The sequence below is a fragment of the Mus caroli genome, unplaced genomic scaffold, assembly GCF_978045245.1.
Source record: "Mus caroli unplaced genomic scaffold, Mus_caroli_1 scaffold_1, whole genome shotgun sequence".
NCBI lineage: Eukaryota > Metazoa > Chordata > Mammalia > Rodentia > Muridae > Mus > Mus caroli.
In genome coordinates, this window is record NW_028227256.1 from 684,572 (window position 1) to 706,086 (window position 21,515).

The window sequence follows — 21,515 nt, forward strand, 5'->3', positions numbered from 1 at the left end:
AGGGTGTTTGGGTTGCATTAAAGAGATAAAACAAACATCCAACTTCCTAGTTTTATAAGTTTCTCTTAAATCATTGTTCAGGCAACTACACACATGATGCATTCTTTCATACCTCTCAATGCACCCTGAGACTGAAGAATCCAGCACACAGCAGTATAGAAGTTTGTGTCTCTAGGACATAATTATCTATGTTCTGCCTGTGTACCATGCCTATACCTACTCAAGGACACCCTATTCCTTCTCAAGCCTATGGAAGGCTTGCACATATGAGGCCACTTGCTTCTAACATGTGGTCGATTAGATCCAATGATTCTCCTGAGATGAAGGGAACTTTTCACAGATTGGCTCTAACTCTAGCCTGCTAATGGGCCATATTCTCTTTCTTACACAGGAGAAGAAACTACGTTGACAACAGTCTGGAAAACAGAATATATAAGCAGAATCCATTCACAGTGGAAAACTAGTGTGAAATTTTAAACCACTGCTGCAGAGATCAACCAAAAATACTCTGCTTCTTGCCTTTTCTGGTGCCAGGTGTTGTACCTTCTGGATTTCTGCAAAGCATTTCTGTATCCTTATAATGAACACCTATGTTCAAATGAGTGCATGAAGTTACATTGCTGCAAAATGCTCTCTAAAACATTTGAAATGTAAATGAAGAAAATATCTAATAAAAAATTCCTTAAAAAAAAAGAACCAATTCATACCACTGTGCACCCTCTTCCCTTTTCACCCATGCAGTGTTCCTACAGCCTGTCCATTGAGCAGCAAAGACAGATAGATACAGCTTGAAAAGGTTGTTGGCATAAGGAAAGCAGGGCGTGACCAAAGAGCACACAGAACCAGAAGGCAGAGAACAAAGGAGACCAAGATGTATGAACACAGAGATTGGCGCCTTGAAGGAGGTTCCTGAATATGGGTGGGGATCATTATTCTAAGATTTTGAAAAATTATTATCATTTTTATTTTCTTAGACTATATTCTTTTTATTTTGTGGGTTTATATTTAACAAAAATATTTTATGGATAAAAAAATTATGGGTGTACAAGCAACTTCAAAATTGATTCTCTCTGTATGTCTGTCTAAAATGATTTAAAAAGAAATTGTATGCTTCCTATGCAACCTCATGAAAATGAAATGTCTGGGGAAAAAACCCATGTTTCTCTCTCTTTTTTTTTTGCCAACTTTTCCATGTCTTAGAAATTAAAGCATCATAGTGACCATAGAGGACAATTCATCTTTCATGATTCCCAAGCCATCTGCAGTATACTGAGAGAAGTACCATTACTAGGTTGTGAATGTATGGGATGCTCCACATTCTAAACACTGCCTGACAGCTGGATGCTAATAGGTTCTTCCCAGCAATGCACCAGCTAATGGCTTCTTCCTGGCATTCACTCAAGCATCACTAATGGCTAGCAAGTTGCCTGCCCTCTCCTGAACTGAGAATAACAGTTTCATATTTGCAGAGAACAACCCAGAAGACCCTTCACTTGGCCTCAAAAGCCAGGGGATTTGGATATGCAGCATAATAGAAACTGATATTGGAGAGGCCAGATGTGATCTGTGGTCCGAACAGAAACACTGAGATGGAATTCTATTCTGAAGCATCAGTGACTTGTTGGAGAGATGTACAATGGGGAAGGACAAAGGATTTCTTTTATGAGACCATCTGTCAGTTTAATATGGATGCCAATATCAAAGAGGTATTTGGGAAACTCTCAGTTATGATAGAATATATCTGTGATGGTGATTGCTGTCAGGTAGGGGGAATGGATGTGAATATGTTGCAGTCTAGTATATGAAGCTCTCTCATCTTTACTTGTCACATACACAGAATAGAATCTTTCAAAATGAAAAATTAGGGTGGGTTTGTGAGTTATACTCTGAAGGTAATATTGTCCATGCTAAAGCCTGTGTTTGTGTTTCTGTGCGGTTGTTTTCATTTGGCTTTGCCTGGATGGCATTTGAAGTCTCCAACTCAGACAGACCAGATTGCACCCATCATCCAAGATGAAGACTCCTAAGCTTGATAAATTCCACTGACAAACCAACAAAGCAAATAAACTGTTATGATCAAATGATTACTCCCATGTTCTTCTGTCTTGCCTACATCTACTTGAACTCTACTTTGGAGCAAGGATAGATGTAGATTGTGGTGAGTAAATACACAACCAACTGGGACCAAATTTAATCTTGTAATTTCAACCAACATTTCTTTTATAGCTAAGTAAAACCTAAGGATAGATAGTCTCTTATGTTCCCTAGCATACATCAGACTGTCATGTGTGAAGCAAGAGTTTTTGTTACCCTGTCCCACTTTATTCCCTGCAGATGTCAAGCTAACCAGAAGTAAATAAAAAGATTTTGGCTATATCCTTTGATTTATCCTTCAGGCTTCAATGGCTAAAAGCTCAATCTTAATTCTCAACCTATTAATTTGGGTTTATGAAACGGAAAGCCAGATTTAAATGAATAATCGCTACCACCACCAAGCATGTCAATCAACTGATAGCACCAGAAAGAACCTCCTTATCAGTTTCCACCTACCCTTTGTTCAGTGGAGGAAGCTACATCCTAAAAAGGTCAGGCAACATGCAATTTGTTTCTGAAGCAAACTCCCCAGAGCTCAGACATGGTCAGAATGAGAAGCTAAATGATTAGATAGACAAGCCCAGTGCTGGGAAAGCTCACTTTAGCCCCCCTCTTTCCTCAGCCAGAGGCTCAGCAGGAAATCTTGTGGGGTATTAGTATGAGGAACAAGAAGATAATGGTGATGGATAACCTTTCCATAAAAGGTAGTTTACACTAATGTTTATTGTTTCATTGTTCCAGAAGAGACTGTTTATTCTCAGGGCTTCATTCATACAATTTTAGGTTTAGAGTGTCCTTTCCTAAATTCAAAAGTGCCTATTTTAGATGGCAATTTGAAATAAAACTGCGCTATTTATACTCTATATGAATATTTAGTGATTTACCTTTTTAATTGTTTTCTAGTTTTGATCTTTTTTCTAATTGTTTTATTTACTCCTCTGTCATATCTAAAATTCTGCTAAGCCACTGCCTTAAGCCATAACAAGGCACTAGAGATTTTTAAATCAGGGATTAACATGAGCAGAGAAGTAATTTTGTAAAATTAATTGTGCTTTAGTAAATACTGTCAGCTTTAGTGAGAAGCAAATGGAGCAGTGAAGCTTGCTTAGAAAACCAGTGCAACACAAGCTATGTGGGGTAGGAGAAAGACAGCACAGCATGAAACAAGAGCAGGGTGCCAAGGACACAGGCAAAGGACTCAATGGATCTATGTCCAGCTGCCCAAAGGGACTGTGGTTTACACAGTGATGGGCAAAGCTGTGACGGTTAACCTCAATTGCCAAGTTGTTGAGATCTAAAATCCCCTGGTAGCCAGGCCTTTGGGATTCCTGGGAAAGACTGTCTTGATTAGGTCAATTGAAATGTGAAGACTGGCCAACTCTGGGCAGCACCATTCCCTGGCACTGAGCCCTGGATTTCATTAGGAGGGAGTGAGCTGAGCACAAGCATTACATACTCCCTGCTGAAACAAGAGCGTGGTGCTGAGGACTGGAGGTGAATGACTCAGTGGTCCTAAGTCCAGGGACCCAAAGGGATTATTATTTACATAGGGATGGGCAAAGTTTGCTTTGTGAATGATGAAACAGTACACTCAGGTGCTTCCTCAGATTCCTGCTAGATTTCCCACCATCATGAACTGTACTCTGTCAATGTGAGTACAACAACATGAACTCCCTGTAAGCCGTAAGCCGCTTGTCAGATACTTTATCAGAGCAACAGAAAAAGCAAACAAGACAGGGGATTCTGCCAGTTTAGAAGCACAGTTTATATCCAGAACTAGAAACAATACACAAGTGCATTTTGCATGATTGATGTATATCTATATCTATATAGAGAGAGGGAGAGATAGATCTGCATTATACATATACATGTGCTTATGCAATACTATCATGCATAAACATACGCATATGTACACACATTTAAAAACACTTAAGGAAGGATGAACAAAGACAATGATAGTGTAAGTGCAGCTTCAGTGAACTATGGAGAATATATATTTAATGTTCCTCTATACAGACTAACAGGTCACAGGGGCAGCTTTATTAACTTCTGGAGACTTTACATTTGTTAAATAATTTCTTCAATCAAATTGCAAAAGAATAATGTTGCATTATATTTTTTTTTTCCTTTCTGAGAAGTTTAACTGCTACATTTAAGTTTGTCATTTCTATTGTACATATGTGTTTTCAGGTTTAGAGAAACTAAAAATTTTAATATGGAAGTAATACATATTAAATAAAAGAATTTTTTCAAATGATAGGCTTAAATTTGTTCTTAACAGTTATTACTTCCTAAATGGTTAGCCTTTTTTGATAACAAATATTTACCTTTAAAAAGTCATTTTTATATCTAATTTTTCCAGCACATTCCACATAATTACTGTGTTGTAAGGTCTGCCATATTCCAAGCCACATCTGTCTTCTGTCTCTATCTCTGACTACCTCCGTTTTCACAAGGTATAGCTGCTTCAACAGTGATGGCACTATGTTGTATATGCATAACTAATTAAATGAAACGTCTACACAAGGCTCTCAGTCTGCATCCCAGGCTGTGCCTATGCAGGGTGGGAGGAGCGCTTGCCTGAAGTAAATTTCACTGGAGGGGCTGTGGCAAATGTTTTCTTTTCCTCCATTTGTCTCTATAGTGTCCCAGGTTGTTTCTGCAAAGAGGCCATGAGTTAGACAAACTCAGAACTAACTTTGCTCTCACGTTTTAAGGAGATGATATAGATCAGCCTCAATCAGAGATGGATTGAGTGTAGGTCTAAACTCCAGCACACTTGATGATCTCACTGATTCTCTCCTCAGGCTGGGTGAGGCTCCCACTTCTTCAGGAAGGAATGAACATTTTAACCATGTATTCCTTTGGGAGGAGGATGGGTGAATGTATGTGTCATCTTTAGTCCTGTGCTCATGTTGGCACTTCCCTGGTTATTGACTAAGACCATTTTCTGAAAATCATATATGGGAAATAATTGAGTGAAGTATTTCACATGTATATGTAGTAGGAAGTGTGACTTTTATGTCATACATGTGTAAGGAATGACAACAAAAAGAATATAGAGAGTTGTGTTGTCTGTGATGTCATGAGGACATTGCACAGGATGACCTAGCAGTAGGTGCAGAGCTGCTATTACACACTGGAGGGCACATGGTGCTGGTTGTTTCTTGAGGGCTTCTTGACACCTCAGACAATGATATGTAGGGCTTCCCAAAGATAGGTGACAATGGATGTGAGGATGTTTAAGAAGTGGCTGGTCAGATCTCCCGCAGCTAGAGTTAAAAGTGATTGTGAACTGCTCAACAATGGGAACTGGAAACCAAAGTCAAGTCCTTTGGAAGAACAGCAAGTACTCTTAGTCACTGAGCCATTTCTCAAAACCCTTGTATTTCAATTCTTACAGTGTCACAGGTAAAATGAATAGTGTACTGACTTCAGACAAGAGAAAATACTTGGAAGGTCTTGTACTTCAAGTTAAAGTCTAAAAAATCCCTAGCTATAAAAACAACAATCAGATTCTAAAATTTCTGACATCATCTGTTAAGTTCCACATCTGGAGAGTCAATGTCAATTCATTGTGTAATACTCAATTTGTCCAATAAATGAATTACCTGGAAAAGAGGGAAAAAAAAGAAGTGGCCAGAAAGGATGCACGAGTCAATGTACATCCTCACATGCCTTGTTCTGCTTCATGGCTCACATATTTCACTCAATAGAATGCACCCTGCCCCAAACCTCCACCTCTAATGTTACTACTCATCTCCTTGTGAGGAACAAAAGGGCTTTATTTTGTAATGGGGCAATTATACTCCATGTTACAGGCTTCAAGAATGTCCTCCTTTATTGGTCTTTTAATTTCACACCTAGCAGAATTTCTGCTTCAGCCTAATTTGTGTGTTCATTGTACACACACATTCTCTCTTCTTTGAATTAAAACAAAAGCTCCCATTTTATGGAAACTCTTTCCTTGATTTTAAAGTTCATGAAATCACATTTCTTGACTCTACTTTGTGCTTTTAAGAGTCTCAGAAAAGTTTTATTTGTTCATGTTTTTATAAAAAGATTATTGACCTCTATCTATAAGGCTTTGAGGTTCTTGGATATATTTTCAGGGGTCTGACCTATTATCTCTTTGTGATGACCTTTTGAGTAAACCCCAGTTACTTCCTGATGCAGAGTAGATAGTTACATTGCATGGCTGAGGTCTGATCATGGGCAGGCATAGGTCCTATGAGTATGCTTTCTTTCTTACCAATTCTAGTCACACTGTAAGACAGACTTCATCTCTTAACAAGCAAATGAACTACAACAGTTGAGATGCATGTACAACAATACATTTGATGTGGATTGTATAGTTTCACTTACGGGTTGGTATCTATAGTAAACAGTTGTCAGCTCCATTTATGTGGCATAAAACCACTTAATCAAAATGAGTGATTCTAAGATGCTTTATGTATACATGTATATGTGGGTATTTGCTAAAAGTGTTGCAGTTTCCCTCACAATTCAGCCTTTGCTGCTGAAGACTTACAACTAAAACAATAATAGGAAGAGGAGTAAGGTAGGTCATTGCTAATGCTGCCATCTGTCTTCCCAGAATGGCTCCATGGACTTTTTCAGAAGTAGGATATCATCTGTGCCTGTTTGCTGCAAAGCACCATGCTGTGGTCAGTGATAGCAATGGTCCCCTCATGAGGCTGTATGCAGTACAAATGACCAAGGGCAGAACTCTCACATGGCTTATTTTACACCGTAGCCCTCCTGAGGTGCAGTTTATAATATGACAGTTGTGCTCCATCACACATGCTTTCTCTAAGCAACTTCCACATGGAAAGTTAGTCATTATCTTTGAACTGGACAGTGTGAGTGAAACATCACAGTGCCAAAGTTAAAATAAGCAAATGAAGAAATAAAAAAGCCACTGTAGCCATGGGCTCTGGAAGTTAAATCACATGGCAGAACTTGATGCTGTGCAAACACCAAAAGAGTCAGATATAGTTGCAGGAACAGATCAAGGGAGGCTCCAAAGTATACAACAAAGAAGACAGAGGGAAAAAATAGAGTAAGCTTAATTTACATTCTATGGAATATATCATAGTAATAAGCATTACATGTATTTTAATTGAATAATATAACCCATTGCACCAAAACCAGGATAACTGCAGTCCTAATACTGTAATGGTAATAAACCAGCATCAAAAAGATCCCTTTATTTTCTACCAAATAAATTTATAGTTCTTTGGTGCTTTTGATAACATGTGGATGCTACCATTTGAAATTATTCTTTCCGCAGAAATGGATAATGTAGCATTTAACAAAACATTTGCCAAATATTCTTTGTAAGGAATAGAAAGATTTAGAGTTAAATATGTTTAAAAGATTTTATATATTACATCCCACCTTCATGAATATCATGCATTTGAGAAATGAAAATTTTTAAGTTTTTGTAACCTGGTATTGCCCTCATGTTTCATGTCCTCTCATAATGGAAAATTAAATTCTCATATAGATGTAGCTGGATATAGTATTTACTGGAAAGTATATTTCTTATTATTATTATTTATTTTTATTTTTTATTAGATATTTTCTTTATATACATTCCAAATGCCATCCCGAAAGTTCCCTAAACCCTTCCGCTGCCCTGCTCCCCTACACACCCACTCCCACTTCTTGGCCCTGGCATTCCCCTGTACTGGGACATATAAAGTTTGCAATACCAAGGGGCCTCTTTTCAAAAGGATGGCTGACTGGGTCATCTTCTGCTACATATGCAGCTAGAGATATGAGCTCTGGGGGTACTGGTTAGTTCATATTGTTGTTCCACCTATAGGGTTGCAGACCCCTTCAGCTCCTTGGGTGCTTTCTCTAGCTTCTCCTTTGGGGGCCCTGTGTTCTATCTTATAGATGACTGTGAGCATCTACTTCTGCATTTGCAAAGGACTAGCATAGCCTCATATGAGACAGCTATAACAGGGTCCCTTCAGCAAAATCTTTCTGGCATATGCAGTAGTATCTGGGTTTGGTGGCTGATTATGGGATGGATCCGGGTGGGGTAGTTTCTGGATAGTCCATCCTTTCATCTTAGCTCCAAATTTTGTCACTATAACTCCTTTCATGGGTATTTTCTTCCCTATTCTAAGGAGGAATGAAGTATCCACCCATTGGTCTTCCCTCTTCTTAATTTTCTTGTGTTTTGCAAATTGTATTGGGTGTTCTATGTTTTGGGGCTAATATCCACTTATCAGTGAGTGCATATCTAATGACTCCTTTTGTGATTGGGTTACTTCTCTAAGGATAATATCCTCCAGATACATCCATTTCTCCAAGAATTTAATAAATCCATTGTTTTTAATAGCTGAGTATTACTCCATTATGTAAATGTACCATGTTTTCTGTATCCATTCTTCTGTTGAGGGACATTGGGTTTTTTCCAGCTTCTGGCTATTATAAATAAGGCTGCTATCAACATAGTAGAACATGTGTTCTTATTCCCAGTTGGAACTTCTTCTGGGTATATGCCCAGGAGAGGTATTGCTGGACCTTCCAGTAGTATTATGTCCAATTTTCTGAGAAACCTCCAGACTGACTTCCAGAGTGGTTGTACAAGCTTGCAATCCCACCAGCAGTGGAGAAGTGTTCCTCTTTCTTCACATCCTCACCAGCATTTGCTGTTACGTGAACTTTTGAGCATAGCCATTCTTACTGGTCTGAGGTAGAATCTCAAGATTGTTTTGATTTGCATTTCCCTGATGATTAAGGATAATGAACATTTTTTCAGGCGCTTCTCAGCCATTCAGTATTCCTCAGTTGAAAATTCTTTGTTTAGCTCTGAACCCCATTTTTTAATGGGGTTATTTGAATTTCTGGAGTCCAGTTTCTTGAGCTCTTTCTATATATTGGACATTAGTCCCCTATCAGATTTAGGATTGGTAAAAATCCTTTCCCAATCTGTAGTGGCCTTTTTGTCTTATTGACAGCGTCTTTTGCCTTACAGTAGCTTTGCAATTTTATGAGGTCCCATTTGTCATTTCTTAATCTTATAGCACAAGCCATTGCTCTTCTGTTTAGGAAATTTCCCCCTGTGCCCATATCTTCAAGGCTTTTCCCTACCTTCTCCTCTATTAATTTCAGTGTCTCTGGTCTTATGGGTAGGACCTTGATCCACTTAGACTTGAGCTTTGTACAAGGAGATAAGAATGGAGCAATTCACATTCTTCTACATGATAACCACCAATTCTGCCAGCACTATTTGTTGAAAATGCTGTCTTTTTTCCACTGGATGGTTTTAGCTCCCTTGTCAAAGATCAAGTGGCCATAGGTGTGTGGATTCATTTCTGGGTCTTCAATTTTATTCCACTGATCTACCTGTCTGTCACTGTGCCAATACCATGCAGTTTTTATCACAATTCCTCTGTAGTACAACTTAATGTCAGACATGGTGATTCCACCAGAGGTTCTTTTGTTGTTGAGAAGAGTTTTTGCTATCCTAGGTTTTTTTATTTTTCCAGATGAATTTGCAAATTGCCCTTTCTATCTCAGTGAAGAATTGGGTTGAAATTTTGATGGGGATTGCATTGAATCTGTAGATTACTTTCGGCAGGATAGCCATTTTTAGTATATTAATCCTTTCTGTGGTTTTGGTATCAGAGTAATTGTGGCTTCATAGAATGAATTGGGTAGAGTACCTTCTGTTTCTATTTTGTGGAATAGTTTGTGAAGAACTGGAATTAGATCTTCTTTGAAGGTCTGATAGAACTCTGCACTAAACCCATCTGGTCCTGGGCTTTTTTTGGTTGGGACTGCTTCTATTTCTTTAGGGGAAATGGGACTGTTTAGATCATTAATCTGATCCTAATTTAGCTTTGGTACCTGGTATCTATCTAGGAAGTTGTCCATTTCATCCAGGTTTTCTAGTTTTGTTGAGTGTAGGCTTTTGTAGTAGGATCTGATGATATTTTGGATTTCCTCAGGTTCTGTTGTTATGTCTCCTTTTTCATTTTTGATTTTGTTAATCAGGATACTGTCCCTGTGCTACTCCTGCTGTCTACTCCTCTTAGGTGAATTTGCTTACTTTAGTTCTAGAGCTTCTAGGTGTGCTGTCAGGCTGCTAGTGTATGTTCTCTCTTGTTTCTTTTTGGAGGCACTCAGGGCTATGAGTTTTCCTCTTAGGATTGCCCTCATTGTTTCCCATAAGTTTGGGTATGTTGTGGCTTCATTTTCATTAAACTCTATAGAGTGAAAAGTATATTTCTAAGGGATTTTATGATCCGTGTCAACTGTGCAACATTACTTGCAAAGCAAATGTTGAGAGTCAACAGAAAGCTATAATAAAGCCACTGAGTATCTTCTAAAGTGCTAAGGAACAAATATCACTTAAATTTTTACCCCTGTATTTCAACTTATACATTTTCAAATTGATAATACATAAGTAAACTTTCTAACATAATACAAGCATAAGTTTTATGGTCTTTATTTGGGAATTTTCTATATCTGAGATTTGTTACCTTGTAAATTGGACTTAATTTCATGTGTTAGAAGGTCACCATGTCTGCACAAATGAAGACTATTATGTGATAAAGAGGTAGGTTACACAGTACAGGATAGAAGAGAAATTTCCCAGTAGAGAAAGGAAAGATGAAAAGGGAGGAAAAGAAAGGTGGAAAAGAAAATTGGATGGAGCAAGTGTGTAAATTTATAAAAGTTTAGGAAGGTAATGTTCTTATAGCCTAAATAAATATGATGTAAGCACATTTAAATAATTATTTTTCTGAACTTTAAGTGTTCATCCCCTTTCTCTGATTCCTTTACTTGTCTACTGGGAACAAATGATATGCATTATCATTTACTTATCTACTGGGAAATAAATATTTAATATAATATTTATATTAATGAATATATAAAATATATTTAATATAATATAAGATCAAGTAGCCTAGCTTTACTGGGTCTACAATCCAACTATAAACTCTGGGAGCCAGAAATCCATTTCCTCCAAGTAAGGGTAACAGTGTCTGTCCACATGCCTTTGATGGAGGTCTTGCCCTGATCACATATACGTTAGCTCACTTAATAACTCACACAATCTTTAAGGATGTTTAGAGTAAAGATAGAAAGTTTTAATGTTATTACTGCAAAGATTTTTGAGTAATTTCAGCTATTTTCTAGAAGTTCATTGGGACACCATAGTGTATGTCTGGAAACATGGAATAAAAATGTGATCATAAGCTGTTACAAAGTAAGACAATGGTATGATTCTACCACTTCCTTCCAGTGTCAATGTTATTCCTGTCAGTTAGACTGTGTAAAAGAAAGAAGTTCAATATCCCATTTTTATTTTATAATCCTCAGTGCCCCATATGTCTCTGAATACAAAATGGTTCAACCTTAAATGCTTTTAGGGTATGTGGACTAACATCATTAATAATAATAATAATAATAATAATAATACAGAACCAGAGAACATGAGAAGACATCTGTGGAGACCTGTGGGTGCCTGTGATTTGGAGGTTCAAATGTCTGAGAGTTCTATTCAGTACAACCTGCATTCCTTGCCCAACATCACACTCCAGCTGTAATCTCCCACAAGGGCAACAGGAACAAAAAGCTTACATACAATGGACATGCTTTAGTTCTGCCTTCCAATCTATACTCATGATCACAGTCTCAGATGCTGTCTTTGAAGAACTAACCATACCTCCCACTACATGTAGCCTTGCTTAGACAAGAGCGAAAATGAAGTTAAAGCTTATGATATTGATTCATATCCCCTGTACCAACAGCCTGATCCCCTAAAGATGTATTGGTTCGTGCCTTTTCAGTTCCACAAATGTCATTATTGTGCCCTCTGCAACATCATCTTCCTTTAAAATATCTGACATCAGTTGAATATGTTTGACAGAATTGAAAGGACTTGGTGAGCAAAGTTCCCTCCCTGCTCTCCACACATGTACTGAAGGTTTCATTCACTCTTTCAATAATGCAGCCAAAAGTTCCCAGAGACTTTGTGCTATGAGTGAGACAAAGCTCTGCCATGAAGGATTTCCTGTTTGGAAGACAAAGAAATAAGGGCTAAAGAAATGAATAAAATGCACATAGTTTTCTGTAAAGTTATAAAGATAATTAGTAAAGTTTTATTATCAAAGGACTATTATTTTTTTTTGATTCAGTGACCCCAGACTGCTGTAATACATTATGGCAATTTGCCAACACTTTTATGTAAATACCCTCATTACAGAATATTCTTTACAGAGTATGAGCTGGGACTTATTTTTAAGTTTTTTAAAAGAAATTTAGTATGCTGTGTCCAACCTTTTTAAAAGATGCAGATGACTAGACTAGAATACAAAATATTAAGGGTGTATTATGCTTAGCAAAGCTATGCATCCATAGCTTTGGACATTTTGAAAACATGAGCTCTTTTAACAATGACTATATCTACAATAATGAACAGAGCTAGGACATAGCCTTCAGCAAAGGACTTGGGCTGAGGCTTCTAAGTGCTGAAAACTTTTGATTTTTGTGTACTTGTTTGGTTTGTTTTGCCAATGTCATTCCTTTCAGTTTTCACTCTGCTTTTGACAGAGCCAACTCCTCACTGCCCGTCATCTTCATTGTCCCACCTTCTGTTTATTCTTGCTTCTGTTTTCCCTGGGGTTTAGTACTAATCACAGATTTGCTGTGCTTTTTTTTTTCTTTGCATTTCTACCCTTAATATCTAATACCTCTCTCACTTTGTAAAACCCTTGTTTCTTTATGCCAATCCCTAATTAGTGACTTGAAGGGACAGCTATTTCAAATTAGATGTTACTGCATTTTCATGAGTCTATGAGTTTGTTGTGATACTTTTGCAATTAGTATCTTATTCTTGAAGTGATATTAAGCCTGGTGTCCTGAGCCAAAAAACTGAGGGTTCAACCTAGATGCCATCACAGGTGAATAGATAAAGAAAATGTAGTATAGTACTAAAACATGAGTGTATAAAGAATAACTGTCTATAAAAAAGAAGAAAATTGTGTTTACTGAAAATGAGTGTAACTGGAAATCATATTACATAAATAAATACATATGTAGAAACACAAATATGACAAATTTCATCCCATTTGTGGATCCTAGATTGTATAGAGACATAAAACTTCACACAAATATTCACAAACACACACATTCATAGGCACACACATATAAGCATGCACATCCACACACACATACACAGACACACACCTCTCCCTCCAATGTAAGCATACAAATATAGAGAAGTAGGAAGGAGATAGAGGAAGTAAGAAACTGGGGAGAACAGGGAGAGGTGAGAGAGGGAAGAGTATGAGAAGTTAACAAGGTCCCAGTACACAATACACCGGAGATATATTATGTTTATAAAAATCAGGACTATGCACACTGAGTATATGCACATAAAATGTTAATTAACAGAGCCAGGAGATGGCTCTGTAGTTTAGAGCAAGTGTTTCTTTGTGTCCAAATAGATATCAACATGTACTTGTAACTCTAGCTCCCAGAAGCATAGACAGGAGGGTTGATGGCTAGAGAGTAAGCCCACATTTCAGGAAGAAAGTTTGCCTCAAAGATGGCAAAGACTGATAAATAAAAGATCCTCTTCTGGGCCTTGTGTGCTTGCACATGTGTGCACACTTGTCTATATACATATGCACATACATGTGAACACCCTGTACCCACAAAATCTCATGTGTTCTCACACATGCATACACATGTGTACATATACACACATACATTTTCAAACAGAAAAATATTTCCTACAAATTTTTAAATAAAAAAATGAAATCCTACATAATTCTTGGAGTATGGACACGTTAAAAATTTGTAGATAAACAACAAAAATGGGATATTGTAACTTTTTCCCTTAAGGCTCCCAGAGACAGAAAATTAAGAAGTCATTTTTATTTTTATGCACTTGTCATTCAAGGAAAGAAAGCGATGAAAGTTATTCCTTAGAAAATTAAATTCATTGACTAGTTTACACTCCTTTGGGCTTCTGATTTGGCTCTTTTAAGGGATACGTACTCTAGAGAGATTCAGTATTTGATGGACTCTGAGAATTTATGAATTTGCAAGCTAGAGTTTGGATGCTTTCCTGATTTATCAGAAAGTCACTGAACACAGGGTATCTCTCATTATGCAAGCACAGATATCTTTTACAGAGTTCAGCCAAAATAGCAGAGAAATTTTGAGATGTCTCTCTGGACAGATCAATTTCTAGAAAGCTTGGAAAATTAAAACCAGTGAGGCCCAGTGCACTTCAGCTGACCAAGCTCCCTGCAGATCACAGCTGCAGGGAACCTTGCAATCCAAGTCTTAAGGGATATTCTGCCAACAATAATTTCCTGCTCAGCAGGAACTACAAACATCCAGAGTAAAATGAGAAGAACAGATTCTGAATGGAAAAGGAAATAAGACCCATGGTAGGACCATGGTAGCATTTACTACCTAAGAACACAGCAAAACTACAATGGCTTTGATAGGTACCTTAGACACTATTTCCTGTAGTTGTTTGAGAACTTGGAAACTCTTGAATGCTTGAGGAGCAGCTCAGAGAATATCAAATTCTAAGAAGGAGTTTACAACTGTCCCTCTTTGTAAGGCTCATGACAGAATAAAATCCTGGTTGTCTAAAAAAGAAGGACAATGATTATTTCTAGAATTTGATGTGTGTTTTCAAACTTTGCTATCACCAAAGAAGAGTGTGTCTTTGCATGTGGTGTGTTTAGATGTCAGAACTTTATGTCTTAAAAGTGAGGCCCATTTCTCCACAACTCCAAGAGTCCCTCAATAAGTCAAGACTGGACTCAAAAGTATGGAAGGAAGATAGTTCTTTTACAAGAATGTAGTATGTTAAAATTGTGGAATTATTGCCTATTGTTTGTTCAAATTCTCCTCTGAATCAAAATTATATGAGAACTTACATAAAAGTGTCTTGCAACTGAAAATGGAAATGTCCTGAATGAAGGTTCACCTAATGAAGAAATGCAGCATCTATGGCCTTGCCAAGGAGGATTATTTGAAAGCCTGATTTAAAGCAGTTATGCAGATTTCTTATCTCTTATCATAGAAAGGTGATGGTTTTTTATATCCCCTTAAATTTTAGGTCATCTTATACTGTTTACTTTCTTGACAAAAACTAAGTAGAATTCCTTTTCTTCTTAGAGAAAAAAAGTTTTCTTATCTTAATTGTATCACTTGTTACAAATTGAACTTTCATTGACATATGAATCCAAGCCTTAGCTCTATTATTTCAAAGCTGTGAGACAGTGCGCAGGTAATTACACTTTGGTGGCTCTGATAGTTCTATCTTTACAGAAACGAAAGGAACACAGCTTACTGGACCTTCTGAGAAGCAAATGCAAATGCCCTGTTGAATGTAGGCACACAGTTCCTTCCCTTCCTGCACTTCTTGTAACTTTTTGAGAGAAAATAGTTTTAAAACAGTCAATGCAAAAGAAAAGGAAAGAAGGGACGTGAGTTAGAATGGATATGTGTTGTTTGGTTTTGTCGACCAAACACCCTGTAGATACTCTTTTATCTTTGTTACCCATGTTATATTCTCCACACCGAAGTCACTGTTATCCAAAGATTTTTAATCATGATTTTATTGTCTATCCAACAGTGTTCTGATATTGTGCTTACTTGTACACGTCTGTACATGCATCCATTCTTCCATGCATGTTGACCTATTGGTCTATCTATGTTTCTGTCCGGTACAGGTTGGTCCATATGTTAAAGGCATGGCTCTAAGCTTAATGCTGATTGGAAAGATGTGAAACTTTAAGAGAATAGGCTTATTGTGGGATTTTCTGGTCATTATGAGCATGTTCTTAAACTACAGACTGGACCCCTAAGCCTATTTCTTTCTCTCTTTTGATTTTGTTCCATGAGACAGCATGGTAGTGTTGATACAGGCACAGATAAGTATAGTAATGGAACCGAATCAAAAGACCAGAAACAGACAAACTGATGGACTTGTCACTCAGTTATGAAATAGGAGGCATCATAGATAAGTGGAGAGAACAGATAGTGATGGGCAATGTGTAAAAAATTATATCAGATCATATGCCATATTATAAGTAAAAGTCAATTCCAAGTGGATTAAAGGCTTTGAGGCTGAAGGTCAAATATTTCAAAGTCTGCAGAAAGATGTCTTTATGAACCCAAGGTAAGGAAAAATTGTTTAATCTAAGGCAATATGAATTTAATGTCAAAAATAAGTTCTAGGATAAATATGCCTGAGATTCTGACTTAGAATGATATTTTTTTCTCACAGGTAAGTTTTAAAAAGAGTACGAATTGCAAATAAACAAACACACTTAAGCAAAATTTTATAAAAGAAATGTGCACAACAGGAATGGATGGTCTTTTAGGAAAGTTATGCAAATGACCAAAAACTACAAAAATATGGTAATATATATTAGTAACCTGAAAATCCCAAATGAAAACTAAAAATTACAACATTTATCCTCTGGAATAAAACTGAGGAATTCTGGTGATACTTAGCACTGGAAAAGACTTGAATGACATTCCTATTGTTACAAATTAATAGAGTAATATTTCCTAACTCTGAACCTGTGCGTGCTGCATAACTCTTTTCCTGAGTAGATGTGTATTACAGAGTTATGATGGGATTTTGTGGTATAATCCAAATAATAGATTATTGCTCAAAGAAAATGAATCACTAACAACTCTAAGCAAATGAATCACAGCTACAAGGCAGTTACAGAAATTGATACAAGTGTGATATGCTTATAGATGAAAACTATAGATGATAGATACAATCTTAGATTTATGATATGTGTTTGATTTTGGAGATGGGGTCTCATTTTGAAGACCAGGCTATCCTAGAAACCATTGTGTAGCCAGGGATAATCCTAAAATTCACAGGAGTCTTTTTCCTTTAGCTTTAGCCTCCAGAGTGCTGAGATTCTAGACACAAACAACTCTACTTACTTCAATTCTATTAATTACTTTTGATGGTGGTTTTTGGATTAATCATCACCCCAAAAGCATTCTTAAGGAAAATCAACACTACTGGATAGTTTGTTTTGGTTTTAAAGGTAATATTTTTTATATCTCATCATTAAAAATATGGTGTAGGTTTTTGGTAAATTTCCTTAACAAGATAAAGTAGCATGTTTTAGTATTTGACTTTGATAATTTTTCTAAAATGATTATTTGTTGAACTTAATACAATTTTTATATCCTATAAGAGGATTATTAAATAAAGATTTTAAAACTAGAAATTCAAAAGTCAAAGTTTTCTCAACTTCATTATCTATTATTACACAAAGTTATAATTGTAGACTTACTAATATTTATTTTTTCTTATGTTCTAAGATGAATCTAACTTTTTCTAGACATAGTTTACAAATACTTGGTAAAAACAGATTACATCTACAGTAGTGAGTAAGATTGGGCTGTAGCATTTTGATTTTGTGGAGTTTTAAAATTAGACAATGAATTATGAGTGTGTTCACTTGTTATCCTTCAGTGGAAAAATGTAAGACTGCCATAATTTTTCATTGCTAACTCTAGAGAAAGCATTATCATTCTGTACATACCTAAATGACACCACTAAACCAGAATAAATTATGTGCCCTTTCTATCTTTTGAACTTTATAGAATCAATGTTAATTTCTACATGGTGATAGAGTTCTGATGTATTCCATGAGATGCTCTCATCAGCTGAATGAAGAAGATATGGACTAAGAAATCTAGCCTGGGAGTTAGGTGACCACTGTCACAGCATCCTCTATCCTCAGTTAGTTTAACTGACACAAAATAGGAATGCTAAAATTCACAATACAGGAAATATACACTAATAGTGGATTACAATTTACTATCCTATGTTGCTGAAGAAACAGCCTAGAATAATCATGTCTGTATTGTACTCTCATGTTTGGTTCTAAAATATATGTACTTCAGGAACTCAATTTTCTCAGACAACAAGAAATATAACTTATGAATGAATTATGTTTTGTTTTATTTTGGCATTGTTCCCAGTTAAAAATATGAAGGCCCAATCTGCATTGGTGGTATAGTGGTGAGCATAGCTGCCTTCCAAAAAAATAATAAAGGCCCTCTATTCTCTATGATAGTCTCATAGACAAACAGGTATATATCACTCCAGCCTCCATCTCAGGTATAAGAGTCATTACAGTAATACAAAAACTTCAAAATCAATGTGATTTTGTGACTTGCTTTCTTAAGTATAGATTTTTAAAATGAAAACACATCAGCCTGCAATGTTAAGCATAAATAACATGCTCTATTAAGTAACTGATTGTTCATATTTCAAGTATAGGCAAATAAGGCTGTTAAAGATGACAATATTATTGCCTCTGATTAGTTTAGGAACAATCTTTCCTTTAATACATATAATGGTCAGCATATTTCAAGTCATGAAGAGGATTATTTGACTCATGATCCTGGCAAAAGGGCAAGGGCCACCTCTCTGACTGGTGCTGACAAGGGCCACCTCTCTGACTGGTGTTTTAGTGAGGGTTCCTATTGCTGTGATGAAGCATCCTGACCAAAACCAATTTGGGAAAGAAAGGGTTTGTTAGCTTATACTTCCATACCACTCATGTTCATCATCTAAGGAGGTCAGGACAGGAACTCAAAATAGGGCAGGGACCTGGAGGCAGAAGCAGATGCAGAGTCCATCGATGGGTGCTGCTTACCATATTATTTATCATAGCTTTCTTCTGCTGCTGTCTTATAGAAGGTAGGACCACAAACCTAGGCTTGTCATCATCTACAATGGGCTGGTCCTCTACACAAATCACTAATTAAGAAAATTCCCACCAGGTGGTTGTGGTGCACGCCTTTAATCCCAGCACATGGGAGACAGAGGCAGGTGAATTTCTGAGTTCGAGGCCAGCCTGGTCTACAGAGTGAGTTCCAGGACAGCCAGGGCTACACAGAGAAACCCTGTCTCGAAAAAAGGAAAAAAAAAAAAAAGAAAGAAAGAAAAGAAAAGAAAAGAAAAGAAAAGAAAAGAAAAGAAAAGAAAAGAAAAGAAAAAGAAAATTCCCTATAGGCTTACCTACAGCTCAATACTACGGAAGAATTTTCTCAACCAATGCTGTCCCTTTCTGATAACTACTTTTGTCAAGTTGCCATAAAACTAGTCAATACATACTTTCTACTTATATTTTACTTTCTCTGACATAAATAAGAAAAATTAGTAATGAACTGTCACTGACTTAATGCTTCACATCAAATAAATGTATAAATGTAGTCTGCATACCTGAAAATATCCTGCATGCCAGGAAAATGTTAGATTACTGATTAAATTGAAGAAGTAGAAAGGATGATCTACAGTCTATATGGACTGCAATCAGGAATTCCATCAAAACTCTATCAGCAAATACCCTTTTTGGCCACACTTATGTAAAAAACACAAAGTCAGTCACAAGACACAGAATAGATAAAAATATCCTATAAGATTGGCACAGAAAGCACACTTGTGTTAGTGAGGACTTCAGGGTCAAGGATGCAGATAATGTGAATTTAGAGGTGATGTGCAGGTGGACACCTAGGATTGCATGATAGCTTGAAAGTATTAAATCTCCATAGGAATTGACTATAAAATTGTAATCTACATGATTGCAGAAGCATGAATAAAATTCTAAAACTGGGGGTGGCGGCCTATTACCTCGCAGCACGGCAGCCTGGCACCCACCCGGCTGGCGCATGCCTGTCTCCGGCCAGACTGTGGAGCGGGCGGCTGCGGGCGCGCGCGGGCAGAGAGCCAGGGCAGCGGGAGAGCGTCCGAGCGCCCCGTGGGGAGGCTGGACAGCCTGGACTTGGCCGAGGACGCTGCTCCGCAGCCGTCAGGCATCATGGCATCGCTGGCAGACCGGGTCTGGGGCAACGGGCGCATCGCTGCAGGGCTCCTGTTCAACCTGCTGGTGTCCATCTGCATCTGTTCCTCAACAAATCTATCTATGTACACCATGCTTCCCCAACATGAGCCTGACCCTGGTGCACGTCATAATCACCTGGCTGGGCTTGTACATCTGCCAGAAACTGGACATCTTTGCTCCCAAAAGTCTGCCGCTCTCCAAGCTCCTCCTCCTGGCCCTCAGCTTCTGTGGCTTTGTGGTCTTCACCAACCTTTCTCTGCAGAACAACACCATAGGCATCTAGCAGCTGGCCAAGGCCATGACCACACCGGTGATCATAGCCATCCAAACCTTCTGGTACCAGAAGAGATTCTCCATCAGAATACAGCTCACCCTGATTCCTATTACTGTAGGTGTAATCCTAAATTCATTCCCTTGGAATGGTGTGTGCCGCCCTTGGTGTGGTAGTCACGTCCCTTTAACAAGTGTGGGTCGGAGCCAAAGCAGCAGGAACTGCAGGTGAACTCCATGCAGCTACTTTACTACCAGGCCCCCGTGTCTTCCACCATGCTGCTGATGGCTGTGCACTTCTTCGAGCCAGTGTTTGCAGAGGGAGGAATATTTGGTCCCTGGTCAGTTCCTGCTTTGCTTATGGTACTGCTGTCTGGAGTAATCACTTTCATGGTGAACTTATCGATTTACTGGATCATTGGGAACACGTCACCAGTAACCTACATCATGTTCGGACACTTCAAGGTCTGCATCACTCTCTGCGGAAGATACGTTCAATTTAAGGATCCCCTGTCGGTAAACCAGGGACTCCGCATCCTATGCACGCTCTTCGGTATCCTCACCTACACCCACTTTAAACTCAGTGAGCAGGAAGGCAGTAAGAGTAAGCTGGTCCAACGGCCCTTAGCTTTGGCAGAGAAGAGAAAGGCGTATCATGAGGATGAGAAGTGACAAACATGTACGTCTATGGAAAAGCTCCCTGTGGAATTCAGTCAGTGACGTACAAGAAGTATTTTCTTCGCAGATAATGACAATTTTTAGTACCTTTTATCAATTTAATTTTTAAAAACCAAATGGTTCAGGCTTCTCAAAGACTTAATGGACCTGGAGCTGGCACTCAGTAGTAGAGTGTTTGCCTCACACGCGTGAGACCCTGGCCTCAAACTCCAACACTGTCAAAGAAATGCTAGCATCCTGCCAGCTGAAGCACCGGAGAGTTCGGCTCCATAGGAATGACAGAGCACTCAGGCGCTGCAGCTGTGTTGCGGTTGTCTGTCTCCGGTGTCCCTGTTTTTCCAGGGAAGGGCATGCCAGACTGCTGCCTCACCCAGGCCTTCCTGTCAGGAAGTTGAAGTTCTTTGTCGTTCGGACACGGTGGTAGAAAGAGTTGTTTTGAGACTGGATGTCACTGTGTCGCCCTGACTGGTCTGGAATTATCTACATAGCCCGAACTGGCTTTGGACTCTACCATTCCATGCAGCCTTTAGTTTTATGATTTCACTGCAGAACTGAAACATTTATAGAAAGGAAGCTGTCATCGAC

General features: G+C 38.0%; 1 protein-coding gene and 1 pseudogene across 3 annotated transcripts in view; one reads left to right on the plus strand and one right to left on the minus strand.

The window, feature by feature from the left end:
* Xkr4 (XK related 4) overlaps positions 1–21,515 on the minus strand; it is a 459,508-nt gene that overhangs the window by 307,592 nt on the left and 130,401 nt on the right. The gene's annotated exons all lie outside the window — the stretch shown is intronic.
* LOC115031111 (solute carrier family 35 member E3 pseudogene) lies at positions 19,959–20,924 on the plus strand (annotated as a pseudogene).